Source organism: Zea mays, chromosome 3 (genome assembly GCF_902167145.1).
Source record: "Zea mays cultivar B73 chromosome 3, Zm-B73-REFERENCE-NAM-5.0, whole genome shotgun sequence".
NCBI lineage: Eukaryota > Viridiplantae > Streptophyta > Magnoliopsida > Poales > Poaceae > Zea > Zea mays.
The window spans coordinates 85,188,357-85,213,625 of record NC_050098.1 but is presented as its reverse complement, the minus strand read 5'-3'; positions in this window follow the sequence as shown (position 1 = coordinate 85,213,625).

Genomic DNA, 25,269 nt, shown 5'->3' with positions numbered 1-25,269 from the left:
AAATCTATAACCAAGACTTTTAACTACTTTAAATACCCTAAAATTTCTTACTTTCACTAAAAATCACCAACTTATTTTTATTAAATACTATGGAAAATAACAAACCTAGGAAAATTAGTTTCACAATTTTAGCATTTTTCTACATTTTCTACAGTTTTTCAAAGTTCTGCTGAAAAGAAAAAGGAAAACGATAAAACAGTACTGGGCCGATTCTGGCCCAACAAGCCCAGGTCCAGGGAGAACAGCGCGCTCGCGCCCGCGCGCGCGCGCCCGCGCCCAGGCGATTTTGCAGAAAGGGCCTCGCGCTTCTGGCTAATCCGAAAAAGGTCCTTTTACTATTGTACGCAGTCACTGACGATTGGCAGAAACGCCCTCAAGCTTCTGTTTCTTCCCCGCGATAGCCCCTGACCACGCCGCGCCCTGGATTCTTCCCGGCGTGACCCGTACTGGACATGGCCGGCGAGGACTACTCAAGCTAACGGTCGGAGAGTCTCTACGGACCTAAGGCGACCTAAGAACGGCCCTCAATTTCGAACGGTGCTCCAAGAAATTGCTCTGCCCACGCTCAGGGCGGAAACCGGGGCGTCGAGCTCACGTTCCCGTACAACCATGGCCGGACTGAGCAAACGGACGCCACCGAGAGCATCACAAGCATGCAGAGGCACGAAATCAGTATACGAATTGGATGGCGACTCACCAGAACGAGCTGGCCACGGGAGGGCTAGTTTTCACGGTGCGGCGGATGGAATTGGGGGAAACTTGGAATTAGAGCTCGTCGGTGAACCACTGGGAGCAATACTGGACGTCGAGGTACTTGACTACCATACGGAGCGTGTGGTGGCTTCAATTTATAGAGTTCATGGGCGGCGGCGATCAATTTGAGCAAATTGCGCTGGCGGCCGGATGGGAGGAAGAAGCTTGGCGCACGGAGTACGTGTCCCATAGCGTGGCAGTAACTCCGGTGAGCTACGGAGGGTTCAGAGAAGGTCATGGCGACACGGTGAAAGTGTAGAGCCACGCGGCACCCGGCCGAGAGGCGGCGGTCGACGGCGAGTACTTACCGCGGGCGGTGAGCCAGGGGGGAGAACGTGCCGTGGCCGAGCGGGGTGACTTCCAGCTCACCGCCTTTGAGGACACGTATCGGCAGTGCTTATCCAAAGACCACCGAGCACGAATCGTGACGAGTCGCGATCAACGGCGGCGGCTACCGGCGGTGAGGACGAACCCGATCTTCTTCAGTTAAGCGGTCACTGTACCATGGGAATACCGGTTCAGAGTGACTGAGAGTCCAGTTTCCAGAGCCCATAACTTCCAATTTTGTGCAGCAACTCGATTGCCTTTCTTAAACAAAATTGTAGAGCAATATACCATCTACAATTCGACTATAGGACTTGAACATATTTGAGCACTGGATTATGCGCAAAACCTAGCTTGAAGTCGAGGTCAGTTCACTGCTAGTCTGAAAATTCAGACATAACAGCCTGACAACCCAACTTTAGGCTTGGTTTTCTCTAAATTCTTCTTAACAACTAAGCTCACAACCTTAAGCAAAGTTGTTCTCCTATAATGGGTCTTCAACTTTGATGTGGTGACCTAGGGTAAAAACCCTATACTTTGTAAGTTACAAAGCCCCAAAGTTGAGCCCATTCACTGATTTTCAGACTTAGAGCAAAACTCAAATGAGGTCCATTTTGCATTTAGGTCCAAAACCTTGGGTTTTGCTTTCAAGTACACATTTTTGTGAACCAAGGGACTTAAGAAACCTATTTGGCTTGGTTTTTGCACTTTAGCCCAAAAGTGGGCTAATTTTGCACAGAAGCCCCTAGGGTTTGGTTTAGGGTTTTCCAGGGTTCCAATTAGGGTTTCTGGCATCCCAGGGGTATAAATGTGATTCAACTTAGTGTTTGGGGATATTTTATGACTTTTCTCACAAGCCCTAAAGTTTTTTCTCAACTTGGGTTAAGTTTTACCCCTTTAACCACTAGTTAGGGTTAAGTTCTTTAACCAGGGTCCTAATTTGTAAAACTTTAAAACAATACAACTTGTTTGAAATTTTTGCCTAGTGAATGCACTCTAGGTGTATCAAACATATGCAATGCCAATGCTATGATGTCATGCTCAAGTTTTAGTTATAGTAACACCAGGGATGTTACAGGCTAGCTCCGCCAGTAGCCCGTGAAGCTCGCCAAGCCCTCGGACCAGGCCGGACTTCACTGGAGGCCCGAGATCGACCTCACCGGACTTCGGTCTTCCGCCGCCGCGCGTGGACCGAGCTATCCAGTGAGTCTCCGACCAATTCCTTGCACCCATATCTTCTCTGGCATCCCGTGAACCTCTCTGACCCATCCAATTGCTCTATCTCGCCGTGACCAGGCCGGACTCCTCGCCGCCGACGAGCATCCCCGCCTGCGCGCGTGGACCGACCGACTCTGGCCATCTCCGACGGCGACCCGCACACCGTTGTGATCCCCGAGACCTCCCCTACGTCCTCGACCACTTCACCGGAGCAATCTCGCCTCCGGTAAGCCCATCCGCCCTTTCTTCCGCCGCGGTTACTGTTTAAGATAGAAGAAGGACCTCGGGTTAGGATTTGTAGAACCCGAGGGGTTTTCTGTAACGTCAGTGACTCATGTGAATAGTAGCTTAAGGACTGATTCACGAGGAAAACTTAAAAACCCGCCAGGGACCCCAGTGCAAAGTGGACTACCATTAAACCAATTCTGTTATTCTTTTTAAAATGACCAGAGAACTTAGAAAACCCATAACTTGATGAATTTTTCATAAAAAGTTGTCAAACCAATTTTGCTAGCTCCTGAATCTTATGAACTATCATTTAAAAATGATAAACCATATACTCTCTGTTCTAAATTTTAGAGTTTAAAATTAAAAACAGAAACCCACCAAACCTTGTTTAATTAAGGAAAATTAGTTTTTCATCTGTGCTGAACTTAAGAAAATTTGTAGATGTTCAAACCTCATTTAGACACTGTTTAAAAATAGTAGGAACCCCAGCATTGAAAAATATGATGTAGTTGTTCATTTAAAACTATTCTGCCCAAAACTTAGGAAAAATCAGAAAGGCATTAGAAATTAATGAACAGTGATTAAAATTATTTTTTCTAGTTTTCTTATGTCACAGAGAACCTAGGAAAAATACAGAGACCATTAATTCAGACCAGTGTTAATTTAAAATGTTTTATTTAGCCTTATATGGACTGAAAATCAATTATTAGAGTTGCAAAACTATAACCAAAATGAGTCATAAAAATCCAGTGGACTTACAACCACCAGAGCCCCACTACAAAAATAAAGAGCACCTCAGCCCAACTTTTTAAGTAAGGAAAATAAATACAAAGTGATAATAAGGCTTTTTCCCAATAATTCTTGAATAACCCCTAATGATGCAATAATGGGCAACCAAAAATTTGCTAAGTCCATAATGAGATGAACTACCAGATAAAAATGCAAACCCATGAAAAAGAAGCAAACTCATACCTATTGCTAATGACATAAGAGAAAGGCCACTTAATTCAAATAATGCATACCACCCTTTCCCTTAAGCAAAAAGATGCCAAACCTCAAAATGACTGCTCTTGCACAAAATAATAACCAAGAAAAATAAGAACTTTGTTGTTTGTTGTTTTTCAAATATAGTGGTAGTAGAAAGCACCCATTTGGCTAAAAACTTGAGAAAACCATAGAAAAATAATTAAAAGGTATTAATGACTAGAAATTTGTATCAAGTCATGTCATAACACCTAAAAGCCAGCAAAAATAAGTTTTGGAGAATTACCCACTGTTAAATAAGAGTTGTATTTCAAAGCACCCATTCTGCCCTAGAATTTAATAATTTTGTCCAGAGAAAACTATTCACTTTCTAATCCTCAAATTTCGAGACAGAGAAACATACACGAGTACCCAGCCACTGTAATTTTTGCAGAATTTTTAGAATTTTATAAAAGCAACTTGTAGTTCAAACCCCCTCCAAAACATTAAAAAGAATAAAAGAAAAGGGAAGAAGAAGTAAACCTCACCCCAATAAGTCTAACTTGAGAACATATCAATTCTCCCTAAGACTTAAAAGGAGTTCAGTAGAACCCCAAAAGTAAACCTACCACTTACCTTAGCTAAGTTTGAACCAATTTACCAAGTATACCACCCAAGGGACTTGCATAAGTAAAGTTAACTTAGTTTAACCCAAGGGATCATACACCTTTAAAGTGGTAATTTCTAGAAGCACATATCATATCATGCATATATCTTACGCATTGCATTCATTAGATTGTAATCTTGTCGACGGAGAGTACGTGCTCATCCCCGAGCAAGGACCTGTCCAAGAGGAGGACCAGGAGCAGGCTTCAGAGGCTGCTATTGAGGATCTCCCCGCAGCCCCAGCAATTGAAGGCAAGCCCCGGTTTATATGCATAACCATTTATATATGCTACTTTACTACACTTAATGCTTGTAGGATTGTAATGTGCACTTAAGTGTAGGAGTTGCTTGAAACCTCTAGTTGCATGAACTTAGGATTCCTTTTTGAGATGAATACTAGTATGCTAGGTTGAGTAGCTGCTTGCTAATCAGGATCTCGGTAGAAGTTGAGTGATTTTTCTAGCACTCGCGCGATGTCAGGAATTGATTGTATTCATCTTAACAATGGGATCTATGTTGGTCTATGGACTTGGATCCAGGGAGGATGCCTTGTCCATGAGACGGGAAAAACGAATTAAGGATTAATGTGTGGATACCTGAGTCAAGCTTTTGAACGTACTAAGCACATGCCGGGAAAAATGGTAACCGGTAAACCTAGTACCTGAGTGAAGCCGGGCGCGGACTTTATCCCTCATGCGACCTGAGACTGGGTCTCCCATGCTAGCTATGGTGGGTACAAGTGCGGTCACTGCACGGCGGCAGCCGGGGTTAGTGGAGCATTGTATGCCAAGGCGGTGAGGCCTGGACGCGAACGGGGAATCGATGGGGGCGGTTGACATGTGTGGGGACGGAGTGCCCTGACATGTCGTGTGTTTAGGTTTACCTTGCAAGGTTAAAACTCGATTCGAATCGTCTGCTTCTCGCAACTAATGAGACTGCTTGACCCCTTGTACTGCATCGAGTAAGAAGTGAAATGTGGTTACATGAGATAACTTGTTGATTGAACTAAATGATTTTTACCATGTATGCTTAGAAGGAGCAAATCTAGCTAAGTTAATGATGATAGAATTTGAAAAGCTAAAATTTGCTTTTAGAAACAGCTAGTGCTTTTGGCAAACCAAACCCCTCAGCCAAACAGCTGCATAGTCTAGAGGTAGAGGAGTAGACTCCTCACACCGGTTAAGTCTAGCTGAGTATTAGTATACTCAGCCTTGCTTGTGGCACAATTTTTGCAGGTACCATTCATGATATGGTTGATGGTGTGACTTGGCCTACCACCCTGCCACCGGGTTGGACGGTCGAGTGGGATGTTGCTCCGGCAGGAGAGGAGCACGAGGAGTAGTGGGCTAGGCCTTGCCCAATTCCTCGATACCGACGACATCGATTATCCACTGCACTTTATTTGAGAACTTTATTTACTACGCAAAAACTCTGATTTATGTAATAACTCAGTACTTAATTTGAGGTTTCCTATTTTATTGTATTTCTTTTGTGACTCACCTTCGAGTGAGATTGTGGAATTTGATCCTGGGTAAGTGGCTCTATCAGACTAGATCTGAGGGACTAACGGGTTATTCCGATTTAAGTGTGTTACGGCCCCGGGGGCGTGACTTAGGCACTTAAGCTGGAATAATTCGGGCGGTTACGCCACAGCTGGTATCGGAGCAAATTCCACCACAGAGAAGGACAATAAACCATGAATACCAATTTTCAAAATCTAAAACTTGCCTAGAAACTGCTATGGATCGTCAGGACTAGACCGCTAGACCTAGGACGAAAGGCCTTAGGCATAGAGGGAGAAATAGGTGGCTAACTAATTAGGCCCCGTGGGCCAGTACTTATATTTTTAAGGATGCCCTAAAAAGCACCCTATTTTCTTTTGAGAGGCAACGTTTCTTCCAGCATGCATGCATTATAAAACACAAAGAGGAATTAAAAATTTGAGCTAACCCACTTTCTTTAAAACCATCCGGGCTCTCTTTTCTTTTTCCTTCCACCATAATCTTTACCTTTGATTCCCTTCCGCAGATGAATTCACCCACCCCCGCCAGTGGAGGAGACTCTCGTTTCAGTTCTGACTTCCTTTCTCGCGATGGCTTTCCTTCCATCTTGTGGGAAGTGCTTAACTCCGCCGGTTACCCTACGCCCCCTTCGTACACGGTGCAGCTGTATGAGGAGCATCGGGTACCTCGTTGTCGGGTCTGGCTGACTTTGGAGGCTCATCCCCTTCAGCCGGGTTGGCGTTCTCTTGACTCTGAGACGATTGGACTCAGGACGGACGACACCGTTGAAGCAGCAGCCATGAAGACTCTGACGACTTTCTGTGGCTACCATCCCCTGGAGATGGTGATGCACCCCTTGGGACTCTTCCCTGCTGAGAAGAAGGATGATCCCATGTGGTGTAACCGTGTGAGCCATGTGAAGGATGTGTGGGCAATGTATCCTGACTTGGTTGGGAGGGTCACTGTCCAGTGCATGAGTGTGCTGTACCACCTTCAGGCTCTTCAGAGCGATGCTATGGCACTCCTTGCTAACACCGCTCAGACTGCCAAGCTCACTCTCGACAGCCGAGAAGATTTTGTGGTCGACCTATCCACCGAGTTGGTGGAGAAGGATCTGCAGGTGGAGAGGCTGAGCCAGCGCATCACCACCTTAGAGCAGCAGGTGGAGATCCGAGACAACACTATTGATGTCTTGGAGAATCAGCTTCACGATGTGCAGAGGGAACTCGAAGAAGCAAACGACCACTTGGACATGCACCACCTGGAGATGGAGGCCAATGAAGCAGGAAGCTAGGGAGAAGAGGCTCCCGAGGAGCTAGGACCAGCCCCTGGTGCCAATGGGACTACCTCCGCGATGCCTCCTTCACCCGTATCCAGTGTCGCTTCCACCGCTCAGGGTTAAGCAGTCACTTCGACACTTTTAGGCGGATAGAAACCTATGCGAGCTTAGTAATATCACATTTTGGACTAGGCTTATGGGTACTTTCCCTTGATTGATGTAACCCTGTGAACTTTTGAAATCTGTGGGATATTTGTCACCATGTTATCTTCATTTCGGACCTAATATTATGATTATGGCATTTTTCCTTCCATATGAGATGATATCTTGTTGTTCGAACTGTGAGTCGGGATAACAATGGCGACAATCTCTGTTTTCAGATGGCAGCTAGGCAGCGTCGCGGGCATAACGAGCAGGTTCCCCTGCCACCTCCTCCAGCTCCCATAGTGCAGGAGCTGATGACCCAGCAGAATGAGATTCTGCGACAGCTCTTGCAGCGCCAGCCCCACCCTCAGCAGCATGGTGGAGGCCAGCATCAGCGACCTCCGGCTATGGCAACTTACCAGGAGTTTCTGAGCACGCAGCCGCCCTTGTTCACCAAGGAAGAGGATCCGTTGGACGCCGACGTATGGCTTCGCGTCGTTTAGTCCAAGTTTCCCCTCCTCACGGGAGACTGCCCTGATGAGGCCAAGGCTCGCTTCGCCGCACAGCAGCTTCGCGACCCTGCTCGGACTTGGTGGGACCACTTCCGTGCTATGCTCCCCGCTGATCGTGAAGTGTCTTGGGAGGAATTCAAGACTGCCTTCAGAGGACACCACATCCCAGCTGGCATTCTTGATCGGAAGTTGAATGAATTTCTGGCTCTTAATCAAGGAACCCGCACGGTACTGCAGTATGCGCAAGCCTTCAACGACTTATGCCAGTATGTAGGGTATCATGCTGATTCTGATGAAAAGAAGAGGGATCGCTTCCGCAGGGGTCTCAATACCAAGCTGCGGGAACGACTCAGCACTGTCCGGGCTGATAGCTTCAATGAGTTGGTCAACATGGCCATCTCCTAGGAGGATTGCATTGTTGCTCACCGGGCAGAGAAGAAGAGAAAGGCACCAATGGCAGCACCATCCGCTCAGGCTCAGAGGTTCCAGATTGTTTCTCACAATCAGGGCAGGGGTTTTCAGCAGCAGGCAGGCAGATGGGTGATCAGGCCACCTCAGCAGCAGCAGCAGCCGGCACCCATCCGCTACCCAGCTCCCGCCCCAAGGAACAATCAGCCTTCGCAGCAGCAGCAGTTCCGCCAGGGCAATGGGAACAAGTGTTTCACTTGTGGCAATGTGGGCCACTATGCCAAGAATTGTCCCAGGAACCAGCAGAGGCAGATGCCAGCACCAAATCAAGACAAGGGAAGAAAGCAGAAGGTGCAAGTCAGGCAAGGGAAGCTCAACTTCACTACCCTGGAGGAAGTACCAGAAGGAGCTCCTATCATGACCGGTACCTTTTCAGTTTATAATCAACCTACTTTAATTCTGTTTGATTCTGGTGCATCTCATAGTTTCATTAGCCACAATTTCAGTGCTAAATGTAAACTGCCATTCTCTCACTCAAAAGGGTCATTCATGATAGTCACACCTGGGGGTAAAATTGCAACTAATCAATTAAACCAAAGTGTGACTATTCAACTGGGAAGCCACATTGTCAAAACCACTCTTCTTATGTTGGGTTTGGAAAATGTGGACATTATTCTGGAAGCTAATTGGATGACCTTGCACCAAGTTGTGCTTGATGTAGCCAGCCGTACCGTGGAAGTTAATTCTCCGTTCTGCGGGAACTTCACTTTAATTCTGCCTAGTCTGGATTCTACTCAGTCATGTGCTTTCTCTATGACGGAGCTACCTCTGAAGAAGATCCCAGTGGTCTGTGAGTATGCAGATGTCTTTCCTGATGAATTGCCAGGAATGCCACCGGACCGGGATATTGAATTCGCCATCGAGTTGCAACCGGGAACGGCCCCAATTTCCAAGAGGCCCTACCGAATGCCACCCGCTGAGTTGGCAGAGTTGAAGAAGCAATTGCAAGAGTTGCTGGATAAGGGTTTTATTCACCCAAGTACTTCGCCTTGGGGATGTCCAGCACTGTTTGTAAAGAAGAAGGATGAAAGCTTGAGGCTGTGTATAGATTACCGCCCTCTTAATGCGGTAACTATCAAGAACAAGTATCCCTTTCCTCGTATTGATGTTCTCTTTGACCAGTTGGTCGGGGCCAAGGTGTTTTCCAAGATAGACCTTCGCTCTTGCTACCATCAGATCAAGATACGAGCAAGTGATATTCCGAAGACGACATTCTCAACCAGATATGGGCTATATGAATTCTTGGTGATGTCATTCGGGCTGACAAATGCACCAGCATATTTCATGTATCTGATGAATTCTGTTTTTATGCCGGAATTGGACAAGTTCGTGGTGGTTTTCATCGATGATATTTTGGTGTACTCAAAGAACAAAGAAGAACATGCCGGGCATTTGCGTGTAGTGCTTCAACGTCTGCGAGAACACCACCTTTATGCCAAGTTATCCAAGTGTGATTTTTGGCTAAAGGAAATCAAATTCTTGGGTCACACTATCTCTCAGGCTGGAATAGCTGTTGATCCTGATAAAGTGCAAGAAGTGATGAACTGGAGGCCACCAACAACTGTTCGCCAGATTCGGAGTTTTCTGGGATTAGCTGGTTATTACCGAAGATTTATTCCGGACTTCTCTCGAATTGCGAAGCCTATCACTGAGTTGCTGAAGAAAGAAGTCAAATTTGTGTGGAGTCAGAAGTGCGAAGATGCCTTCCATGCATTAAGGCAGCATCTGACCACAGCACCAGTATTGGCGCAACCCGACAACAGCAAGCCTTTTGATGTATATTGTGATGCCTCTGGCACCGGGCTAGGTTGTGTCTTGATGCAAGACAACCGAGTCATTGCTTATGCCTCAAGAGCACTCAGGCCTCATGAGCAAAACTATCCCACTCATGACCTCGAGTTAGCAGCAGTGGTTCATGCATTAAAGATGTGGAGGCACTATCTAATGGGAACCCACTGCAACATCTTCACTGATCATAAGAGCCTTAAGTACATTTTTACTCAGGCTGATCTCAACATGAGGCAGAGAAGATGGCTAGAGCTGATCAAGGATTATGACCTGGAGGTACATTATCACCCAGGAAAAGCTAATGTGGTAGCAGATGCCTTGAGTCGGAAAATGCAATGCAATTGTGTTCTGATGGATTCTCGTATTAACACCTTGTGTGATGAGTTGAGCAAGATGCAAATTGAAGTGATTCCTTCTGGTTCTTTGTCTCACATTTCTGTTGAGCCAGCTTTGCAAGACCAGATTATCATGGCCCAGCTCAGTGACAAGGGAGTGCAGATTATCAAGAAGAATCTCCATCAGAAGGTTGAGAAGTATAATTGTTTCCGCCAGGATGAAAAAGGTGTACTATGGTTCAAGAGCAGATTGGTGATTCCTAAAGATCAGGACCTCAAGAGGAAAATTTTGGATGAGGCTCATCTCTCCAAATTCTCTATGCATCCGGGAAGCACCAAGATGTACCAAGATCTGAAGCCTTTGTACTGGTGGACCAGAATGAAGAGGGAGATAGCCCAATATGTATCAGAATGTGAAACCTGTCAGAGGGTAAAGGCAAGCCACTTGAAGTCAGATGGAGCTTTGCAACCACAGTCCGTACCTTCGTGGAAGCGGGATGACATCAGCATGGATTTCATTGTGGGTCTGCCCAACACCTCTCGTCATCATGATTCCATTTGGGTTATTGTGGACCGATTGACGAAAGTGGCACATTTTCTTCCTGTGCACACCACTGATAAGGCTTAGAAATATGCAGAATTGTATATTGACCGGATCGTGTGTTTGCACGGATTACCTCGGACCATTGTTTCTGACCGAGGAGCCCAATTTGTTGCCAGATTTTGGGAACAATTGCAAGAGTCTTTGGGAACCAAGCTAATCAGGAGTTCAGCTTACCACCCACAGACTGATGGTCAGACGGAAAGGGTAAACCAAATTCGGGAGGATATGCTGAGAGCTTGTGCGATCGATAGTGGCAAGATCTGGGATAAGCACCTCTCCTTGGCAGAGTTTGCTTATAACAATAGTTATCAATCCAGCCTAAAGATGGCACCTTTTGAAGCTCTCTATGGAAGAAGGTGCAGGACACCACTCAAATGGTCTCAACCTGGTGAGAGAGAAGTTTTTGGACCTGACTTAGTGACTGAAGCCGAAAGGAAGGTCAAACTAATCAGGAAGAATCTAGAAGCTGCTCAGGCCAAGAAGAAGAGTTACCATGATAGAAGAAGGAAACCTCTCCAGTTCGAGGTGGGAAGTTTTGTATACCTCAAGGTATCACCCACCAAGGGAGTGCAGAGGTTTGGGATCAAAGGCAAGCTAGCCCCTCGTTACATTTGACCTTATGAGATCAGAGAAGCATGTGGACCCGTGGCATACAAGCTGAAGTTACCTTCAAAGATGTCTGCGATTCACAGTGTATTCCATGTATCTCAGCTGAAGAAGTGTGTTCGATTGCCGACCGAGATCATAGCAGAGCCAGAATTGGAGATAGAGCCAGATCTATCGTACCAAGAGTACCCCTCCAAGATTCTGGATTGCAAAGAAAGATCCACTCGGGCTAAATCGATCAAGATGTACAAGGTCCAGTGGAGTAATCACTCAGAGGAGGAAGCTACTTGGGAAACCGAGGAATTCTTGAGATCCAACTTCCCTGATTGCCTACCTAAGGAAGCTGGTACGTAATCACCCCCAACCCCTCCTCCTGCCCTTCGAATCTAATTTTAAAAAATATGATCTTAATTCAGAATGAAGTAACTATGAAGTAAAAGTTTAAAAGGACTTCCTTCTGAAGTTGCAAAGAGAATGACATTCGAAGAGCAGTTTTACCCTAATAATAGCAACATTCACCCATTTCCAATAAGTCTCACCCTTCGCTTCACCCTGGAGGACTCTGGCCCGAATCTCGGGACGAGATTCCTTTAAGGGGGGAAGGCTGTGACACCCCAGTGTCACCTAGGGTTTCTCTCAAATACCAACCTAAGAGCCATTATTTTATGTGAACCAAAGTAAGCATGAGCATCAAATTAACTTAAGTAAGAAAGAATTCACCAAGTATATACTTAAATGTATCATGATCAAAACAATTGAGTCTTTAAAAAGATAAGAATGTACAACCCTAATGAAAAACCCTAAGTGAGCCCCATGAGCAAAATTCAAGAATTTAAGAAAAAGGGGATGAAAAGTTTAAAATTATGAATTGAGCCAATTATAAAAATTGAAGTATATTTAATGAGCAACAAGAAATGTTGAGAAAGCTTAGCCAAAATAACTCAAATAAAACCCCAAATCAAGCTTCTCATGTGGGGACTTAATGGGAATTCTGAATTTCAGAATTCTGAAATTCAGACCTTAAGCCAAAGATCAGGGATGTTCACCTTGATCCCTAACTCGAATCCTAATGGCCCCATTAACAAAATTGTGTCTAACTAACCCCTCTGTCGTGTGCCAGAAGATGGCATTGGGACGCGAGCCCTAGACACGACAAAACCTTGGATTTGCCTCGGGTTTGGGCAGGGAGACAGACCGGATTTCCTGGCTCCATATCTCTGCAACCAGTAGGCAAAATCCTATGACTCCCACACAAGAATGGTAGCTTGTAGGGAGGAGAAGAGGTTTTGTGCACTGACCAAGGCGAGAGCAGGCTCGGATGAGCGACCACACGCGCCAGAACTTGGGCAGAACGCACGGGCACACGTGTTCGACCCTAGTCGGCACGCCAGAGCTCGCCCAACCCGCGTGCGCGCTCACCCCGGCGTCCGGTCAAGTCTGCCGCGCGCCCACGCCCTCGGCCGTGCCCGCCCGCGCCTATAAAGCCTCCCCGGGCGCACCTCACTTTGCCCCGCACTCACCCTCACCGGCCAGCCCCCTTTCCTTAGCTCCAGCGAGCTCAATTCCTCCCGCCATTGCCGCCAGAGCTTCGGCCACCGTGGCCAGCCCACTCCAGCCACCCTCGAGTCGAGCCAGTGCTTCGGCTAGCTCCGCCAATAGCCCGTGAAGCTCGCCAAGCCCTCAGACCAGGCCGGACTTCACCGGAGGCCCGAGATCGACCTCACCGGACTTCGGTCTTCCGCCGCCGCGCGTGGACCGAGCTATCCAGTGAGTCTCCGACCAATTCCTTGCACCCATATCTTCTCTGGCATCCCGTGAACCTCTCTGACCCATCCAATTGCTCTATCTCGCCGTGACCAGGCCGGACTCCTCGCCACCGACGAGCATCCCCGCTGGCACGCGTAGACCGACCGACTCCAGCCATCTCCGACGGCGACCCGCACCGTTGTGATCCCCGAGACCTCCCCTACGTCCTCGACCACTTCACCGGAGCAATCTCGCCGCCGGTAAGGCCCTCCGCCCTTTCTTCCACCGCGGTTACTGTTTAAGATAGAAGAAGGACCTCAGGTTAGGATTTGTAGAACCCGAGGGGTTTTCTGTAACGTCAGTGACTCATGTGAATAGTAGCTTAAGGACTGATTCGCGAGGAAAACATAAAAACCCGCCAGGGACCCCAGTGCAAAGTGGACTTCCATTAAACCAATTTTGTTATTCTTTTTAAAATGACCAGAGAACTTAGAAAACCCATAACTTGATGAATTTTTCGTAAAAAGTTGTCAAACCAATTTTGCTAGCTCTTGAATCTTATGAACTATCATTTAAAAATGATAAACCATATACTCTCTGTTCTAAATTTTAGAGTTTAAAATTAAAAACAGAAACCCACCAAACCTTGTTTAATTAAGGAAAATTAGTTTTTCATCTGTGCTGAACTTAAGAAAATTTGTAAATGTTCAAACCTCATTTAGACACTGTTTAAAAATAGTAGGAACCCCAACATTGAAAAATATGATATAGTTGTTCATTTAAAACTATTCTGCCCAAAACTTAGGAAAAATCAGAAAGGCATTAGAAATTATTGAACAGTAATTAAAATTATTTTTCCTAGTTTGATTATGTAACAGAGAACCTAGGAAAAATACAGAGACCATTAATTCAGACCAGTGTTAATTTAAAATGTTTTATTTAGCCTTATATGGACTGAAAATCAATTATTAGAGTAGCAAAACTATAACCAAAATGAGTCATAAAAATCCAGTAGACTTACAACCACTAGAGCCCCACTACAAAAATAAAGAGCACCTCAGCCCAACTTTTTAAGTAAGGAAAATAAATACAAAGTGATAATAAGGCTTTTTCCCAATAATTCTTGAATAACCCCTAATGATGCAATAATGGGCAACCAAAAATTTGCTAAGTCCATAATGAGATGAACTACCAGATAAAAATGCAAACCCATGAAAAAGAAGCAAACTCATACCTATTGCTAATGACATAAGAGAAAGGCCACTTAATTCAAATAATGCATACCACCCTTTCCCTTAAGCAAAAAGATGCCAAACCTCAGAATGACTGCTCTTGCACAAAATAATAACCAAGAAAAATAAGAACTCTGTTGTTTGATGTTTTTCAAATATAGTGGTAGTAGAAAGCACCCATTTGGCTAAAAACTTGAGAAAACCATAGAAAAATAATTAAAAGCTATTAATGACTAGAAATTTGTATCAAGTCACGTCATAACACCTAAAAGCCAGCAAAAATAAGTTTTGGAGAATTACCCACTGTTAAATAAGAGTTGTAGTTCAAAGCACCCCTTCTGCCCTAGAATTTAATAATTTTGTCCAGAGAAAACTATTCACTTTCTGATCCTCAAATTTTGAGACAGAGAAACATACACCAGTACCCAGCCACTGTAATTTTTGCAGAATTTTTAGAATTTTATAAAAGCAACTTGTAGTTCAAACCCCCTCCAAAACATTAAAAAGAATAAAAGAAAAGGGAAGAAGAAGTAAACCTCACCCCAATAAGTCTAACTTGAGAACATATCAATTCTCCCTAAGACTTAAAAGGAGTTCAGTAGAACCCCAAAAGTAAACCTACCACTTACCTTAGCTAAGTTTGAACCAATTTACCAAGTATACCACCCAAGGGACTTGCATAAGTAAAGTTAACTTAGTTTAACCCAAGGGATCATACACCTTTAAAGTGGTAATTTCTAGAAGAACATATCATATCATGCATATATCTTACGCATTGCATTCATTACATTGTAATCTTGCCGACGGAGAGTACGTGCTCATCCCCGAGCAAGGACCTGTCCAAGAGGAGGACCAGGAGCAGGCTTCAGAGGCTGCTATTGAGGATCTCCCCGCAGCCCCAGCAATTGAAGGCAAGCCCCGGTTTATATGCATAACTGTTTATATATGCTACTTTACTACACTTAATGCTTGTAGGATTGTAATGTGCACTTAAGTGTAGGAGTTGCTTGAAACCTCTAGTTGCATGAACTTAGGATTCCTTTTTGAGATGAATACTAGTATGCTAGGCCGAGTAGCTGCTTGGTAATCAGCATCTCGGTAGAAGTCGAGTGATTTTTCTAGCACTCTCGCGAGGTCAGGAATTGATTGTATTCATCTTAATAATGGGATCTATGTTGGTCTATGGACTTGGATCCAGGGAGGATGCCTTGTCCATGAGACGGGAAAAATGAATTAAGGATTAATGTGTGGATACCTGAGTCAAGCTTTTGAACGTACTAAGCACATGCCGGGAAAAATGGTAACCGGTAAACCTAGTACCTGAGTGAAGCCGGGCGCGGACTTTATCCCTCATGCGACCTGAGACTGGGTCTCCCATGCTAGCTATGGTGGGTACAAGTGCGGTCACTGCACGGCGGCAGCCGGGGTCAGTGGAGCATTGTATGCCAAGGCGGTGAGGCCTGGACGCGAACGGGGAATCGATGGGGACGGTTGACATGTGTGGGGACGGAGTGCCCTGACATGTCGTGTGTTTAGGTTTACCTTGCAAGGTTAAAACTCGATTCGAATCATCTGCTTCTCGCAGCTAATGAGACTGCTTGACCCCTTGTACTGCATCGAGTAAGTAGTGAAATGTGGTTACATGAGATAACTTGTTGATTGAACTAAATGATTGTTACCATGTATGCTTAGAAGGAGCAAATCTAGCTAAGTTAATGATGATAGAATTTGAAAAGCTAAAATTTGTTTTTAGAAACAGCTAGTGCTTTTGGCAAACCAAACCCCTCAGCCAAACAGCTGCATAGTCTTGAGGTAGAGGAGTAGACTCCTCACACCGGTTAAGTCTAGCTGAGTATTAGTATACTCAGCCTTGCTTGTGGCACAATTTTTGCAGGTACCATTCATGATATGGTTGATGGTGTGACTTGGCCTACCACCCTGCCACCGGGTTGGACAGTCGAGTGGGATGTTGCTCCGGCAGGAGTGGAGCACGAGGAGTAGTGGGCTAGGCCTTGCCCAATTCCTCGATACCGACGACATCGATTATCCGCTGCACTTTATTTGAGAACTTTATTTACTACGCAAAAACTCTGATTTATGTAATAACTCAGTACTTAATTTGAGGTTTCCTGTTTTATTGTATTTCTTCTGTGACTCACCTTCGAGTGAGATTGTGGAATTTGATCCTGGTTAAGTGGCTCTATCAGACTAGATCTGAGGGACTAACGGGTTATTCCGATTTAAGTGTGTTACGGCCCCGGGGGCGTGACTTAGGCACTTAAGCTGGAATAATTCGGGCGGTTCCGCCACAGCTGGTATCGGAGCAAATTCCACCACAGAGAAGGACAATAAACCATGAATACCAATTTTCAAAATCTAAAACTTGCCTAGAAACTGCTATGGATCGTCAGGACTAGACCGCTAGACCTAGGACGAAAGGCCTTAGGCATAGAGGGAGAAATAGGTGGCTAACTAATTAGGCCCCGTGGGCCAGTACTTATATTTTTAAGGATACCCTAAAAAGCACCCTATTTTCTTTTGAGAGGCAATGTTTCTTCCAGCGTGCATGCATTATAAAACACAAAGAGGAATTAAAAATTTGAGCTAACCCACTTTCTTTAAAACCATCCGGGCTCTCTTTTCTTTTTCCTTCCACCATAATCTTTACCTTTGATTCCCTTCCGCAGATGAATTCACCCACCCCAGCCAGTGGAGGAGACTCTCGTTTCAGTTCTGACTTCCTTTCTCGCGATGGCTTTCCTTCCATCTTGTGGGAAGTGCTTAACTCCACCGGTTACCCTACGCCCCCTTCGTACACGGTGCAGCTCTATGAGGAGCATCGGGTACCTCGTTGTCGGGTCTGGCTGACTTTGGAGGCTCATCCCCTTTAGCCAGGTTGACGTTCTCTTGACTCTGAGACGATTGGACTCAGGACGGACGACACCGTTGAAGCAGCAGCCATGAAGACTGTGACGACTTTCTGTGGCTACCATCCCCTGGAGATGGTGATGCACCCCTTGGGACTCTTCCCTGCTGAGAAGAAGGATGATCCTATGTGGTGTAACCGTGTGAGCAATGTGAAGGATGTGTGGGCAATGTATCCTGACTTGGTTGGGAGGGTCACTGTCCAGTGCATGAGTGCGCTGTACCGCCTTCAGGCCCTTCAGAGCGATGCTATGGCACTCCTTGCTAACACCGCTCAGACTGCCAAGCTCACTCTCGACAGCCGAGAAGATTTTGTGGTCGACCTATCCACCGAGTTGGTGGAGAAGGATCTGCAGGTGGAGAGGCTGAGCCAGCGCATCACCACCTTGGAGCAACAGGTGGAGATCCGAGACAACACTATTGATGTCTTGGAGAATCAGCTTCACGATGTGCAGAGGGAACTCGAAGAAGCAAACGACCACTTGGACATGCACCACCTGGAGATGGAGGCTAATGAAGCAGGAAGCGAGGGAGAAGAGGCTCCCGAGGAGCTAGGACCAGCCCCTGGTGCCAATGGGACTACCTCCACGATGCCTCCTTCACCCATATCCAGTGTCACTTCCACCGCTCAGGGTTAAGCAGTCACTTCGACACTTTTAGGCGGATAGAAACCTATGCAAGCTTAGTAATATCACATTTTGGACTAGGCTTATGGGTACTTTCCCCTGATTGATGTAACCCTGTGAACTTTTGAAATCTGTGGGATATTTGTCACCATGTTATCTTCATTTCGGACCTAATATTATGATTATGGCATTTTTCCTTCCATATGAGATGATATCTTGTTGTTCGAACTGTGAGTCGGGATAACAATGGCGACAATCTCTGTTTTCAGATGGCAGCTAGGCAGCGTCGCGGGCATAACGAGCAGGTTCCCCCGCCACCTCCTCCAGCTCCCACAGTGCAGGAGCTGATGGCCCAACAGAATGAGATTCTGCGACAGCTCTTGCAGGGCCAGCCCCACCCTCAGCAGCATGGTGGAGGCCAGCATCAGCGACCTCCGGCTATGGCAACTTACCAGGAGTTTCTGAGCACGCAGCCGCCCTTGTTCACCAAGGCAGAGGATCCGTTGGACACCGACGTATGGCTTCGCGTCGTCGAGTCCAAGTTTCCCCTCCTCACGGGAGACTGCCCTGATGAGGCCAAGGCTCGCTTCGCCGCATAGCAGCTTCGCGGCCCTGCTCGGACTTGGTGGGACCACTTCCGTGCTATGCTCCCCGCTGATCGTGAAGTGTCTTGGGAGGAATTCAAGACTGCCTTCAGAGGACACCACATCCTAGTTGGCATTCTTGATCGGAAGTTGAATAAATTTCTGGCCCTTAATCAAGGAACCCGCACGGTACTGCAGTATGTGCAAGCCTTCAACGACTTATGCCAGTATGTAGGGTATCATGCTGATTCTGATGAAAAGAAGAGGGATCGCTTCCGCAGGGGTCTCAATACCAAGCTGCGGGAACGACTCAACACTGTTCGGGCTGATAGCTTCAATGAGTTGGTCAACATGGCCATCTCCCAGGAGGATTGCATTGTTGCTCACCGGGCAGAGAAGAAGAGAAAGGCACCAATGGCAGCACCATCCGCTCAGGCTCAGAGGTTCCGGATTGTTTCTCACAATCAGGGCAGGGGTTTTCAGCAGCAGGCAGGCAGATGGGTGATCAGACCACCTCAGCAGCAGCAGCAGCCGGCACCCAACCGCTACCAAGCTCCCGCCCCAAGGAACAATCAGCCTTCGCAGCAGCAGCAGTTCCGCCAGGGCAATGGGAACAAGTGTTTCACTTGTGGCAATGTGGGCCACTATGCCAAGAATTGTCCCAGGAACCAGCAGAGGCAGATGCCAGCACCAAATCAAGACAAGGGAAGAAAGCAGAAGGTGCAAGTCAGGCAAGGGAAGCTCAACTTCACTACCCTGGAGGAAGTACCAGAAGGAGCTCCTATCATGACCGGTACCTTTTCAGTTTATAATCAACGTGCTTTAATTCTGTTTGATTCTGGAGCATCTCATAGTTTCATTAGCCACAATTTCAGTGCTAAATGTAAACTGCCATTCTCTCACTCAAAAGGGTCATTCATGATAGTCACACCTGGGGGTAAAATTGCAACTAATCAATTAAACAAAGTGTGCCTATTCTACTGGGAAGCCACATTGTCAAAACCACTCTTCTTATGTTGGGTTTGGAAAATGTGGACATTATTCTGGGAGCTAATTGGATGACCTTGCACCAAGTTGTGCTTGATGTAGCCAGCCGTACCGTGGAAGTTAATCCTCCGTTCTGCGGGAACTTCACTTTAATTCTTCCTAGTCTGGATTCTACTCAGTCATGTGCTTTCTCTATGATGGAGCTACCTCTGAAGAAGATCCCAGTGGTCTATGAGTATGCAGAGGTCTTTCCTGATGAATTGCCAGGAATGCCACCGGACCGGGATATTGAATTCGCCATCGAGTTGCAACCGGGAACAGCCCCAATTTCCAAGAGGCCCTACCGAATGCCACCCGCTGAGTTGGCAGAGTTGAAGAAGCAATTGCAAGAGTTGCTGGATAAGGGTTTTATTCGCCCAAGTACTTCACCTTGGGGATGTCCAGCACTGTTTGTAAAGAAGAAGGATGAAAGCTTGAGGCTGTGTATAGATTACCGCCCTCTTAATGCGGTAACTATCAAGAACAAGTATCCCTTGCCTCGTATTGATGTTCTCTTTGACAAGTTGGTCGGGGCCAAGGTGTTTTCCAAGATAGACCTTCGCTCTGGCTACCATCAGATCAAGATACGAGCAAGTGGTATTCCGAAGACGACATTCTCAACCAGATATGGGCTATATGAATTCTTGGTGATGTCATTCGGGCTGACAAATGCACCAGCATATTTCATGTATCTGATGAATTCTGTTTTTATGCCGGAATTGGACAAGTTCGTGGTGGTTTTCATCGATGATATTTTGGTGTACTCAAAGAACAAAGAAGAACATGCCGGGCATTTGCGTGTAGTGCTTCAACGTCTACGAGAACACCACCTTTATGCCAAGTTATCCAAGTGTGATTTTTGGCTAAAGAAAATCAAATTCTTGGGTCACACTATCTCTCAGGCTGGAATAGCTGTTGATCCTGATAAAGTGCAAGAAGTGATGAACTGGAGGCCACCAACAACTGTTCGCCAGATTCGGAGTTTTCTGGGATTAGCTGGTTATTACCGAAGATTTATTCCGGACTTCTCTCGAATTGCGAAGCCTATCACTGAGTTGCTGAAGAAAGAAGTCAAATTTGTGTGGAGTCAGAAGTGCGAAGATGCCTTCCATGCATTAAGGCAGCATCTGACCACAGCACCAGTATTGGCGCAACCCGACAACAGCAAGCCTTTTGATGTATATTGTGATGCCTCTGGCACCGGGCTAGGTTGTGTCTTGATGCAAGACAACCGAGTCATTGCTTATGCCTCAAGAGCACTCAGGCCTCATGAGCAAAACTATCCCACTCATGACCTCGAGTTAGCAGCAGTGGTTCATGCATTAAAGATGTGGAGGCACTATCTAATGGGAACCCACTGCAACATCTTCACTGATCATAAGAGCCTTAAGTACATTTTTACTCAGGCTGATCTCAACATGAGGCAGAGAAGATGGCTAGAGCTGATCAAGGATTATGACCTGGAGGTACATTATCACCCAGGAAAAGCTAATGTGGTAGCAGATGCCTTGAGTCGGAAAATGCAATGCAATTGTGTTCTGATGGATTCTCGTATTAACACCTTGTGTGATGAGTTGAGCAAGATGCAAATTGAAGTGATTCCTTCTGGTTCTTTGTCTCACATTTCTGTTGAGCCAGCTTTGCAAGACCAGATTATCATGGCCCAGCTCAGTGACAAGGGAGTGCAGATTATCAAGAAGAATCTCCATCAGAAGGTTGAGAAGTATAATTGTTTCCGCCAGGATGAAAAAGGTGTACTATGGTTCAAGAGCAGATTGGTGATTCCTAAAGATCAGGACCTCAAGAGGAAAATTTTGGATGAGGCTCATCTCTCCAAATTCTCTATGCATCCGGGAAGCACCAAGATGTACCAAGATCTGAAGCCTTTGTACTGGTGGACCAGAATGAAGAGGGAGATAGCCCAATATGTATCAGAATGTGACACCTGTCAGAGGGTAAAGGCAAGCCACTTGAAGTCAGCTGGAGCTTTGCAACCACTGTCCGTACCTTCGTGGAAGTGGGATGACATCAGCATGGATTTCATTGTGGGTCTGCCCAACACCTCTCGTCATCATGATTCCATTTGGGTTATTGTGGACCGATTGACGAAAGTGGCACATTTTCTTCTTGTGCACACCACTGATAAGGCTCAGAAATATGCAGAATTGTATATTGACCGGATCGTGTGTTTGCACGGATTACCTCGGACCATTGTTTCTGACCGAGGAGCCCAATTTGTTGCCAGATTTTGGGAACAATTGCAAGAGTCTTTGGGAACCAAGCTAATCAGGAGTTCAGCTTACCATCCACAGACTGATGGTCAGACGGAAAGGGTAAACCAAATTCTGGAGGATATGCTGAGAGCTTGTGCGATCGATAGTGGCAAGATCTGGGATAAGCACCTCTCCTTGGCAGAGTTTGCTTATAACAATAGTTATCAATCCAGCCTAAAGATGGCACCTTTTGAAGCTCTCTATGGAAGAAGGTGCAGGACACCACTCAATTGGTCTCAACCTGGTGAGAGAGAAGTTTTTGGACCTGACTTAGTGACTGAAGCCGAAAGGAAGGTCAAACTAATCAGGAAGAATCTAGAAGCTGCTCAGGCCAGGCAGAAGAGTTACCATGATAGAAGAAGGAAACCTCTCCAGTTCGAGGTGGGAAGTTTTGTATACCTCGAGGTATCACCCACCAAGGCAGTGCAGAGGTTTGGGATCAAAGGCAAGCTAGCCCCTCGTTACATTGGACCTTATGAGATCATAGAAGCATGTGGACCCGTGGCATACAAGCTGAAGTTACCTTCAAAGATGTCTGCCATTCACAGTGTATTCCATGTATCTCAGCTGAAGAAGTGTGTTCGATTGCCGACCGAGATCATAGCAGAGCCAGAATTGGAGATAGAGCCAGATCTATCGTACCAAGGGTACCCCTCCAAGATTCTGGATTGCAAAGAAAGATCCACTCGGGCTAAATCGATCAAGATGTACAAGGTCCAGTGGAGTAATCACTCAGAGGAGGAAGCTACTTGGGAAACCGAGGAATTCTTGAGATCCAACTTCCCCGATTGCCTACCTAAGGAAGCTGGTACGTAATCACCCCCAACCCCTCCTCCTGCCCTTCGAATCTAATTTTCAAAAATATGATCTTAATTCAGAATGAAGTAACTACGAAGTAAAAGTTTAAAAGGACTTCCTTCTGAAGTTGCAAAGAGAATGACATTCGAAGAGCAGTTTTACCCTAATAATAGCAACATTCACCCATTTCCAATAAGTCTCACCCTTCGCTTCACCCTGGAGGACTCTGGCCCGAAGGCTGTGACACCCCAGTGTCACCTAGGGTTTCTCTCAAATACCAACCCAAGAGCCATTATTTTATGTGAACCAAAGTAAGCATGAGCATCAAATTAACTTAAGTAAGAAAGAATTCACCAAGTATATACTTAAATGTATCATGATCAAAACAATTGAGTCTTTAAAAAGATAAGAATGTACAACCCTAATGAAAAACCCTAAGTGAGCCCCATGAGCAAAATTCAAGAATTTAAGAAAAAGGGGATGAAAAGTTTAAAATTATGAATTGAGCCAATTATAAAAATTGAAGTATATTTAATGAGCAACAAGAAATGTTGAGAAAGCTTAGTCAAAATAACTCAAATAAAACCCCAAATCAAGCTTCTCATGTGGGGACTTAATGGGAATTCTGAATTTCAGAATTCTGAAATTCAGACCTTGAGCCAAAGATCAGGGATGTTCACCTTGATCCCTAACTCGAATCCTAATGGCCCCATTAACAAAAATGTGTCTAACTAACCCCTCTGTCGTGTGCCAGAAGATGGCATTGGGACGCGAGCCCTAGACACGACAAAACCTTGGATTTGCCTCGGGTTTGGGTAGGGAGACAGACCGGATTTCCTGGCTCCATATCTCTGCAACCAGTAAGCAAAATCCTATGACCCCCACACAAGAATGGTAGCTTGTAGGGAGGAGAAGAGGTTTTGTGCACTAACCAAGGCGAGAGCAGGCTCGGATGAGCGACCACACGCGCCAGAACTTGGGCAGAACGCACGGGCACACGTGTTCGACCCTAGTCGGCACGCCAGAGCTCGCCCAACCCGCGCGCGCGCTCACCCCGGCGTCCGGTCAAGTCCGCCGCGCGCCCATGCCCTCGGCCGTGCCCGCCCGCGCCTATAAAGCCTCCCCTGGCGCACCTCACTTCACCCCGCACTCACCCTCACCGGCCAGCCCCCTTTCCTTAGCTCCGGCGAGCTCAATTCCGCCCGCCATTGCCGCCAAAGCTTCGGCCACCGTGGCCAGCCCACTCCAGCCACCCTCGAGTCTAGCCAGTGCTTCGGCTAGCTCCGCCAGTAGCCCGTGAAGCTCGCCAAGCCCTCGGACCAGGCCGGACTTCACCGGAGGCCCAAGATCGACCTCACCGGACTTCGGTCTTCCGCCGCCGCGCGTGGACCGAGCTATCCAGTGAGTCTCCGACCAATTCCTTGCACCCATATCTTCTCTGGCATCCCATGAACCTCTCTGACCCATCCAATTGCTCTATCTCGCCGTGACCAGGCCGGACTCCTCGCCGCCGACGAGCATCCCCGCCTGCGCGCGTGGACCGACCAACTCCGGCCATCTCCGACGGAGACCCGCACATTGTTGTGATCCCCGAGACCTCCCCTACGTCCTCGACCACTTCACCGGAGCAATCTCGCCACCGGTAAGCCCCTCCGCCCTTTCTTCCGCCGCGGTTACTGTTTAAGATAGAAGAAGGACCTCGGGTTAGGATTTGTAGAACCTGAGGGGTTTTCTATAACGTCAGTGACTCATGTGAATAGTAGCTTAAGGATTGATTCGCGAGGAAAACTTAAAAACCCGCCAGGGACCCCAGTGCAAAGTGGACTTCCATTAAACCAATTCTGTTATTCTTTTTAAAATGACCAGAGAACTTAGAAAACCCATAACTTGATGAATTTTTCGTAAAAAGTTGTCAAACCAATTTTGCTGGCTCCTGAATCTTATGAACTATCATTTAAAAATGATAAAACATATACTCTCTGTTCTAAATTTTAGAGTTTAAAATTAAAAACAGAAACCCACCAAACCTTGTTTAATTAAAGAAAATTAGTTTTTCATCTGTGCTGAACTTAAGAAAAATTTGTAGATGTTCAAACCTCATTTAGACACTGTTTAAAAATAGTAGGAACCCCAGCATTGAAAAATATGATGTAGTTGTTCATTTAAAACTATTCTGCCCAAAACTTAGGAAAAATCAGAAAGGCATTAGAAATTAATGAACAGTGATTAAAATTATTTTTCCTAGTTTGCTTATGTAATAGAGAACCTAGGAAAAATACAGAGACCATTAATTCAGACCAGTGTTAATTTAAAATGTTTTATTTAGCCTTATATGGACTGAAAATCAATTATTAGAGTTGCAAAACTATAACCAAAATGAGTCATAAAAATCCAGTGGACTTACAACCACCAGAGCCCCACTACAAAAATAAAGAGCACCTCAGCCCAACTTTTTAAGTAAGGAAAATAAATACAAAGTGATAATAAGGCTTTTTCCCAATATTTCTTGAATAACCCCTAATGATGCAATAATGGGCAACCAAAAATTTGCTAAGTCCATAATGAGATGAACTACCAGATAAAAATGCAAACCCATGAAAAAGAAGCAAACTCATACCTATTGCTAATGACATAAGAGAAAGGCCACTTAATTCAAATAATGCATACCA